Source organism: Chanodichthys erythropterus, chromosome 17, assembly GCF_024489055.1.
Source record: "Chanodichthys erythropterus isolate Z2021 chromosome 17, ASM2448905v1, whole genome shotgun sequence".
NCBI classification, from domain to species: Eukaryota; Metazoa; Chordata; class Actinopteri; order Cypriniformes; family Xenocyprididae; genus Chanodichthys; species Chanodichthys erythropterus.
In genome coordinates this window covers 6230595-6240608 of record NC_090237.1, presented here as the reverse complement: position 1 = coordinate 6240608, position 10014 = coordinate 6230595, and the positions used below count along the sequence as shown (strand labels likewise).

The window sequence follows — 10014 nt, the reverse complement described above, 5'->3', positions numbered from 1 at the left end:
AACAAAGAAACAAAGTAAAACAAACTGACAAATACAATAAAACAAAGATACAAATGAAATAAAGTGCTTTCATTTGTTCATGTGTTCAGGTAGCTAAGTAATATAGGCCTAGCCTATAAAATAAATCTAGCCTAAGTAAAGTAACCAAATGTAAAATAACACTGCATGGTTTTCACAGTATTAATTAATAGATTAATGCCTATTAAAGCTTACTATATTCAGATGAAGAGCTGTGAGTGATTTTCTCTTTGCATTTTGTTGTTTGATTAACATTGATGGCACAGTCATCAGAAGATAACTAGTGTCACACATCGGATTTTCTCCCAGCTGTTCATGTACACTATAAACTGCATTTAAGTACACTGTAAAAAAAAATCCTGTAAAAAAACGGTAAAAAGTCTGGCAGCAGAGTTTCCAGAGAAATCCCATAAAATTACAGCAAATAACCATTTCACAAAATTACATGCAAAAACTGTAAAAATACAGAACAGACTTTACAGTCAAAATTCATAAAATTACAGTATTTTACTGTTGATAATTGTTTATTAAACCATGAAAAAACTGATAAATTATGTCAGATTACAAAGAAAACAACTAATTTTCAGGTTAATCTCTGCAAATTGAAGGTTTTTATGGGTTATTTTATCAAGCTGCTCTGTCCATCTACAGTTATTTACTTTTAAAATATAATTTTCCATGTAAAATAACTAAGAAATTATTTATAAAAATGTAATTAGCACATAAATTCAAAACAAATGTTTGCAATTTACAGTATTAATCTTTATTTTTACAGAACCACTCACAACTTCAATCTATGAATTAATTACTTAGAAATGCATAATAGCAACCTTTACAACCAATCTGTTAAATTAACAAAATATAGTACAGAATACATTTAATCAAAGCATGCACATACAGTATTAGTCATTGTATATAAGACATTGTATGTCAACTTACTTAAATTATAGGAAATACAAGCATAGTATATAGAACATCTACATTAAAAGACAATTACTGTATACTTCTGTACTGTAATATTGCTGTTATTTTATGCATATATGATGACTTTTACATATATGTGACTACAAGGAGTACAATGGAAGCAACAATAAGTACAATGACAATTTCCAGTTAGTCTAGCACAGTATGCATAGAAATTATTATTATTATTTTTTTTTTTCAGTTAAACAGAAAGATAGTATTAACCAGTCAATTGTTCACAAAAAAGATGCATTCTCTCTTATCAGTCTCTTGAAAATGGTTTGAGTTAGTCAGGTTATTCCACCAGCATGGAACAGTCCAGGTAAAGGTCAGTTAAAGTGAGTTTGTGCCCCTTTGGGATGGCACCACAAGATGCTGTTCACTTCCAGAAAGCAAGCTTCTGGAGGGCGTATAAGAAGTCTGAAGCAGAGAGTTTATGTACAGGCTTGGAGAGCCAGTTGTTGTTCTGTTGTGTAGCATACAGAATGGCTTGATCTTCCCAATGTTGTACTGGGCAAATATGCAAGATCGGGCAGTTCCAGCACTGTAGTCTGTGAAGTTTAACTGATCAATTATAACACAAAGGATGGGTGGCTGAAACCACAAGCACTTCTGTCTTGGCAAGGTGGAGTTGAAGGTAAAGGTCATCCAGGTGAAAGTCGGACATTTCCATCAAGCAGGCTGAGATGCGAGCAGCTACTGGTTGATCATCTGGCTGGAATGAAAAGTAGAGATGTGTGTGAGGATAGCAGTGATAGGAAAAGCCATGTTTCTGAATGATTCTAGTTACAATTACAACAAAAAATACTATTCAGATTAGCAGCATAAAAAGATGTAAACAAAGAATTTGTTGTATAAGAATAGTAATCTTTCCACACCTGTACTGTAATGCTGCTGTAGATCTCCAGTCTTTCCACATTACCTGAAATCATAAAGAAATAAAAATTAGTTGGCTATTACATTAAATTCAAACATGCCAGCATATGTTTTACTGAGACAATGCAAAACCTCAACCTTCTTTGATCTGAAATTTTTATATCCAACTATCCAATGTATCTTATGATTCAGTAATGACAATTTACTCAGGTCATGTAAGATTTTTTTATTATTATACTTTATTATTACACTAATATATGCATACTATTCGCGTTTGCAAGCAGATGCACTCATAATATTTATTATGTTGTTCATATTGTACTCTTATCTGCTTTCCTGTATAGGCCTAACGTTATAGTATGAGTAAAGTTATACAGGCTGCAGAGTTTATAAAAAGAGATTTAAATAATGGCGGTACTACCACATCTGAACGAAGACATAAACACTGAATGGACTTTATTAATAACTAACGTTAATCTTTCTTGGTTTAAAACAGATGGAAAATTGACAGATGCCTGCTGCAGTTGTTTTGCTTTCAACGGCAGTTACCTTACGTCATTTGTGTGAACACCGTTTAGAAATACTTATATTAGCTTCAAAACTATAAACAATACAAATGTGTAGCCACACTAACGTTACATAAAATATCACACACGTAACGTTAGAATGAAACTCTTAACTTACCTCAGCCAGTGATCGGTTGGTATGATGTTCGCTGTGGTCTTCTCGCTGAAAGGACGTGATAGTTTTTCCTCACACTGTTCCCGAAGAATGTATTGACGGATGAGTTCAAATAAATACTCCTGCTCACGACTGCTCTTTACGATTGCTTTACACTACTGTTTAATCTCACGACACACAAGCGTAGCCTGAAATAAATTCAAATAACGCACTCGCCCTTCCATCACTGCATCACTGCACTACTCCAGGAACTGTTGTAGGCGGGACTAACGGAAAAGTTATCGGCGGCAAATTTGAATCTGCGTCGCGCGTGCTCGCAGACACCCCCCACCCCCCCGCGCGCGCGCGCACGCACGTACACACACACACACACACACACACACACACACACAAAGCTGCGCATTTGCAACTCGATTTGGAAAAACATAAAATGTACATATCAATAATAGATGTGTTCAGAAAATTTAGGGGAGAATAAGTCAAGGCCAAATCAGCAGTTTCAAAATAAGCATATTTGCAAGATGAGGTTAAAATTTTAGTAAATACAATGCATAATATATTGAATGACTGCATATTTCTGTAGTTATACATTCATTCCTTTTTTTCTATTTTTACAGAAAAAATCTGTAAAATATTAATCAACATTTTATGTAAAATTACAAATTTTTCTGTAAAAAATACAGAACATTTCTTTTTAAAAACAGAAATTTTATGTAATGCTAAAATACATGCAATTCCCTGTAAATTTAATAGCTGAAAATTCAATTACACCAAATATCTGTAAAACAACAGGTATTTCAATGTCTAATGAGAAAACAGAAAAAATCTGTAAAAAAATACAGACCAATACCTGTAAATTTACATTTATTTTTAACAGTGTAGGCTAGCTAAACACGCTCCAATCCGGTAAGTTTAACATATCTTTGTGTGTATTTGATCGTTTGGACGCGTGTAATTTGTCTATTTGCGATCCGTTTTGGAGCGCGCACACACAATTCAGCCCGAGGAACAGCGTCTCAGCGTCTACCGATAGCAGAACCGTTAACGTCAGAGCTTATCAATACACAATTTCTACAATTACCTTTCACAATTTATCCAACATAATACCGGGTTTTGGTACATTTCGGTTCCACGCTGCCACTGTCTAATAACGAATGTAAAAAACAACGATCGCAAAAAAAAAAAAAAAAAAAACATTTAGGGAGGCCACAAGGAGATCCAAGTTTGTTGTCACAAAAGGTGCTTTAATAACACACAGTTACAACAATTGGAGATAAAGGCCCAATCCCAATTCTATTTTATACCCCTTCCCCTTGCCCTTACCCCTACGCCTACCCCTTCTCCTTGCCCCTTGAAACAGAGTGTCAAGGGGTAGGGCTGAAAATATTCCCCTAAGAAATGGGACACCACTACTAGACCATTACACGTCATCATAAGTCGTCGCAAGCTCCTACGTCATAGATGCGCCGATGTTTATCACACACTTCTAAAGGCCAATTCACACCGCACCGACAAGACTAGTCTGTTGTAGTTTGTTGCATCGGTGTGATACCCCTGTTGGCGTTGGTCGGAGTCGGTTTTCACCCGAATGAACATGTTTAATCCATAGACAGTAAAAGAAATGGACACAGCGACCCCATTGGAACTCAATTGAGACAAGTGAAGCCCATTTTTAGCGATTTTTAGCACTTCCGTTTCTGACGCGCAGACTCACACTAAGCTTGATGACGTCCGCAACCTGTCTGACAGATGTAAATCTTCTAGTAGCTGTGCGTGCAAACTGCTATCGTTAATCTTGCAGAGACGGCGAGCTTGAGCGGGGAGTTCTTTGGCGTGAGTGAGCAGGAGTAATTATTCTGATTAATTATTTTGTATAGTATTTTAAAATGTAACACCAGTACGCCATATTAAGTTAATGCAAACTATTGCCTGTGAGCTTCTCCTCCTGTCTGTACGGTAATTTCTCTAATGTGCGACAGAGAGTCGAGTGGTTATGACGCAATCGTTAGCCTATTTTTACAAAAACTGTTTCTACGGGGCCATAATGTAACAGAAGGTAATGGAGCCCTTTATACATTGTCGTGTATCTTTAGAAATAAATAATGGACAAATGGAGTCTTTAAACGCCTCAGATGTAAAGTTATTCACTGTCAAAGTGACACCAAAATGAATGGGAGTCAATGGGATGCTAACGCAAGTGAAGTTCTGCTACAAGATGGCGGCACCCGGCTGACTTCAACTTACGGTCGACTTCCTTGGGCACTGGTTTAATCGGCGTTTGTCGGGTCGTGGAATGTCTACGCGGTGTGAACAGTTTTCCAATAGACGGCAACAAACTGACGTAATCTGACCTGGCCACTAACCGTTGCCATGACGATGAGGCAAGTCCCCTGCAAAGACAGCTGTTTGATCGCGCCCGCGCCTCACGCACACAACAAAGCAGTGGAAACGTGACATCGCAGCTTGTTCATTATAAAAAATAAAATACTGTTAAAAGAGCAGCTGCTCCACTTCACCAAAAGAGAGAGGTAACGTTAACCTCTATGAGAGCAACGCAGGTTTACCTTCAGTTTCGTTTTTAATAATTCATTTTGGCTTGTTTAGCTACATAGTTGTATATGCTTATGGGTCTCGTTAATAAAAAGGGTCGCGCTAAAAAAGCCTTAAGATGCCATCGATAGCTGTAGTGATCTCTGTTGCTTGGGCGACAGCTATATTTTTTGCATTTGTCTTCAGTTCTTCGCATAAGACAAAGGAGACGAGCCTGCGTGTTTCCTCAGGAGTCCCTGGTTGATACAGAACATACAATATTGATGAATAAGCACGCAAACTGAATGCACTTTTTGTTTATATCATGTAACGTACACGTATTTATGTAAAACAATACATTAATCAGGCATGCGGCAAAAAAACATGTTAGCTGCCACTGGATTTGAATTTATGTTGTCAAATCAACGCGGGTTTCAATAAAATATAAAAAAATATGTTGTGGAACTATCATAAAGTAAAAAACATTAGCGAACTGTTTTCATAGCGATTTTAACAAATCTGTTTTCGGAGAACATAACCGTATACATGAACACAAGATTAAAGGCAACATTAAACAAGTGATTATTTATTACTAAAATACTGTTTACCGTAAAAAAAAATACTTACATTTATGGGTCTCTCTGCTCGCTTGGTCGGCCATGTTGGAAATTTATCATACCCCTTCGTCTGAAGTGTGGTCCCGAAAAATCTTCGTTTGAAGGGCTACCTGGCCCTTCCCCCTACCCCTTCCCCTCTAACCAAATGAGAATTGGGACACCCCTACCCCTTCACATGAACGCACGAAACAAAGGGGAAGGGGAAAGGGGAAGAATTGGGATTGGGCCAAAGTCAAGACGTCAAGGATTAGGAGCCCAATTAAAGCTAGCGCTTACCTCCATAACGGTGACATTTATATATTCTGTTAAAACATCAACACCTCATTAAGAAGATTTGTATGAAGGAAATAAAGTCAGAGTGGTTTGTAATAAGTGAAGATGAGACATCTGTTAGAGTTTAATGTTCTGTTTCTGAGTTTTATGAGATCACCATTGTGCTGTAGAGTAGATCCTGTGCTTCAGTCAATGATGATCCAGAAACACTGATGTTCTGCCGCATGTCGCTTTATTTAAAGACAGTAACTGTGTAGTTGCTGATGCAGTGATACAGTAGTGATGTTTGTTCATGCATGTTCCGTTGTCAGCTAATGACTTACTGCAAGAGATTTGCATTTTAAAGAAAGGGTTTCATAACATTGATCCAGAAATTACCTGTAAAGAGCTGGGGTTTTTTTGTTATACATTTAAAAAAAAAAAAGTTTTTGTTTCAACAGCCACTTTTGTAGTCAATTTAGCTCTAATTTTTAATTACATTTTTTGATAAGGGCAGCAGGGATGTTCTGAGAACATTTCCAAATAAAATATGGTTCCCTAAATGTTCAGAGAACGTCTTGAATGTTCTGTACAGTAGCTCTTTACTGTAGCTCCTCCCTCCTAAACCTTTTACAGGTAAGCATACAAATTTTTATATGTAAACTGTGAATATGAATTTGATTTTTGACAAAAATACATTACAGACTCATTGGTTATACAATAATGCAGACATATTAATAGGGCTTTTCACACTTAAAATAGTTAACCTTGGCCTGGGTCATTCTAAAGATGGGGTCCGGTCTTATGTATTGAAGCTGTCTGTCTGATAGCACTTCCTTGTTTGGTTTTGCATGGACATGATCTGGGTGAGCAGGTAGGCTAAGTGAATGTTGATGGTTGTTTTTTTCGTTGTTGTTGTTTCACAATACATAGCTTCATTTCACTAAATCAGGGTAATGCTGAAACAAACATTGTAGGGCTGGGCACCACAGCATAATGGCTGCCCTGCTCCGGGTGTGTGTGTCCATGTTTTGCAGTGTGTGTGTTCACAGTTTCACGACTCCTAATGTCTGAGCGCAAACTTGGATGGGTTAAATGCAGAGGGCAAATTCTGAGTATGGGTTACCATACTTGGCCTTCACACATCACTTATGCAGTGAATTATATAACAAATTCTATAATAACAGTCTATAATAGGTCCGAACACTGCAATAATCACTGCAATAATTAAAGAAAATTAAGAGCAGCTTTATTGCAACACCGAATTTTAAAAACAACATTTTTAACAAAAAATACTTTTCTTCTCATTTTTTTCACTACGTATGAATGTAATATTTACACTATGGGCCCATTTACTAAGTAAATGGGTAAATAAACATGTAATTAATGAGCAAATAAACAAGCAAATAGCCTATAAGTAAAAAAGGCCCCCATCCCCCAAAGATAATATCGTGTACAGGTGCATCTCAATAAATTAGAATATCATAAATTTTTTTTTTTTTTTCTGTCATTTAATTCAAAAAGTAAAGCTTAAATATATTCTAGATTTATTAGACATAAAGTAAAATATTTCCAGATTTGTTTTTTTTTTTTTTTTTTTCATTTTGATGATTACAGCTTGCTGCTCATCAAAATCAAAAAATCAGTATCTCAAATTATTAGAATATTTAATTTCAAATTCTATTAAATTATTCTCAGGGTATAAATACTGGGTTTAGGTCAGTAATCCCAACAGCAGTCATTGGGAAGTCTGCTGACTTGACAGTTGTCCAGAAGACGATCATCAAGACCCTCTACATTGAGGGTAAGCCACAGAGGGTCATTGCTGAAAGGGCTGTTCAGAGTGCTGTGCCAAAGCATATCATGGAAAGTTGACTGGAAGGAAAAAGTGTGGTAGGAAAAGGTGTACAAGTGAAAGGAATGGCTGCAGGCTTGAGAAGATTGTCAGGCGAAGCCCATTAAAGAACTTAGGAGAGCTTCAAAAGGAGTGGACTGAAGCTGGAGTCAGTGCATCAAGAGCCACCACACACAGATATCTTCAGGAAATGGGCTACAACTGTCACATTCAATGTACCAAGCCACTTCTGAGGCCCAACCAAGTATTAAGTGCATATAAATAAACATACTTTTCATAATCCTGACATGTCTGTTTAAAATATCTTTTTTTTTTTTTTTTTTATTGATCGAAGTATTCTAATTTGTTGACATAGAAAATTGGTGGGTTTTTGTTAAATTTGAGCCAAATCATCACAATTAAAAGAACCAGAGACTTAAAGTACTTCAGTCTGTGTGCATTAAATTTATTTAATACACAAATTCCAGAATTTGAGTTGAATTACTGAAATAAATGAACTTTTCCACAACATTCTAATTTATTGAGATGCACCTGTATCTGCGATCTCACACACTGATGATAGGACGCGTTCAGCTAAATTACAAGTGTGAACCGTTCCTCTACCGCAGTTTAAAGTGCCGTTTAGAATGGGGATAACCCAGGGTTAAGCACAGGGTGAAAAGCCGTCTTTTTGCTATATCCTCATTGCTAACTAATAATGCAAACTTTGAGCTTTTAAATTTTCATAGACACTGGAGACAGACGTACTTCTGCTCGAAGAAGTTAATAATACGGGCGAGAGTATTGATGTCCACAGTGTCATCTTCAACACTTTCTGTCCAGTCGGGAAGCAGAAAGAGCAACAGGAGTCCACTCAGAAACACAGTAAACTTCTGAAATCACACAAAGAAAAACAAAATACATAAATACAATGTGCACAGAAAAATAAATAAATAAATAAATAACCATTCAAAGTGACAAAAAAATATCACTCTCACAAAAACACTACTTTTGTAACCAAAGTGACAAAGACCCTATACTTGTGAGATATAAGGCTTTAATTTGACTGGCCATGTTGTTTGTTGCTTCAAATCATTAAAGTGATAAGGTGTGATAAGGGTGAAAGAGGAAGTGGATGGGATTTATTCTGTCCGGATCAGCCCTCTTCTTTAAAACACTAGAATTACAAAGAAAAATGTATTAATCACTGACTTTCAATAGCCTCCCTGAGATATTTTCAAAAGCATAGAATATTGGCAATATTAGGAATTGACATTTCCAATTAATGTTGGCCATTACATTCTTCTAGCATATTATAACTGATATATTAGGTTAGGCTACTTGTATTATCAAATTAATGTTATGATAAATTTGCCCCGCAATTATTTCATAGCGCATCACAGCATAACTGACGTCCGGTGAGGATAATAAAAGATTAGCTCTATATGAAATATATTCTTCTCATTTGTTTATTTACGGGGCACAAGATAAATAATGGAATACATTAAGACAGTTATGATATATATAGCATACCATTATCAGCATATTATGTTGAAATTCGTCTCTCGTCGTCTCTGAGAGAAAATTCTCCGTTAATACAGCGTCAGACAGTTCCGTCACTTTTTACTTTCACTTTCTTTTCACTTTCTATTTTCACTTTCTTTTTTTCTTCCCGCTTTCTTTTTTCTTTTTTTCTACGCCACCGATTGGTGCAATTCACATTATTATACTTTTTAGCAATAAAATATTTAAAATTTCGTACGTATAGTACGCCATAAAGTGCGTCTCATATGCACGCGAAAAACTGCGTACCGTCCATAAGCACGCCAAAACTCATTTTGGCGTATTCTACGAGATTACAAACTCGTACTATTGATACGCATTTTCGTGTGATCGGGCTCTGTGTTCTGTATATGTTGTAGGTACTTTGTATCATAGCCTATGTAGAATAATTAATGCATATGAAAAGTTTCTAGTGGATACGGTTTTGGCGTAAGTGACGCATACTCCGAAACCCTGCACAAACTAAAAGGTGGAAAAGATATGATGACTCCTACTCCCTGATCAGAGTACTGAAGTGGTTAAGACCATTAAAGAACTGGCATTCAGTGGGGCAATCTTCAATGCAGTAGTAGTAGTAGTAGCAGTAGTGGCAGAGAACATTTTGAGCAGCAGAGAGCGATGAATTGTGCACTGATCTTATATCGCCATCTAGCGTCCATTTTCCGACACAACAGGCTTAAT

General features: G+C 36.4%; 1 long non-coding RNA gene across 3 annotated transcripts; it reads right to left on the bottom strand.

Annotated features, from left to right (window-relative positions):
* Window positions 1–783: 783 nt before the first annotated feature.
* LOC137005306 (uncharacterized) lies at window positions 784–9808 on the bottom strand. 3 transcript variants are annotated; one of them, XR_010892224.1, is made up of 4 exons: window positions 9304–9808; window positions 8811–8947; window positions 1860–8663; window positions 784–1696 (listed from the first exon to the last, which is right to left on the bottom strand). It is a non-coding gene; the product is annotated as an uncharacterized lncRNA (long non-coding RNA). The 3 variants fall into 3 exon arrangements; XR_010892225.1 differs by having other exon boundaries at window positions 8842–8947; XR_010892226.1 differs by lacking the exon at window positions 8811–8947.
* Window positions 9809–10014: the final 206 nt, after the last annotated feature.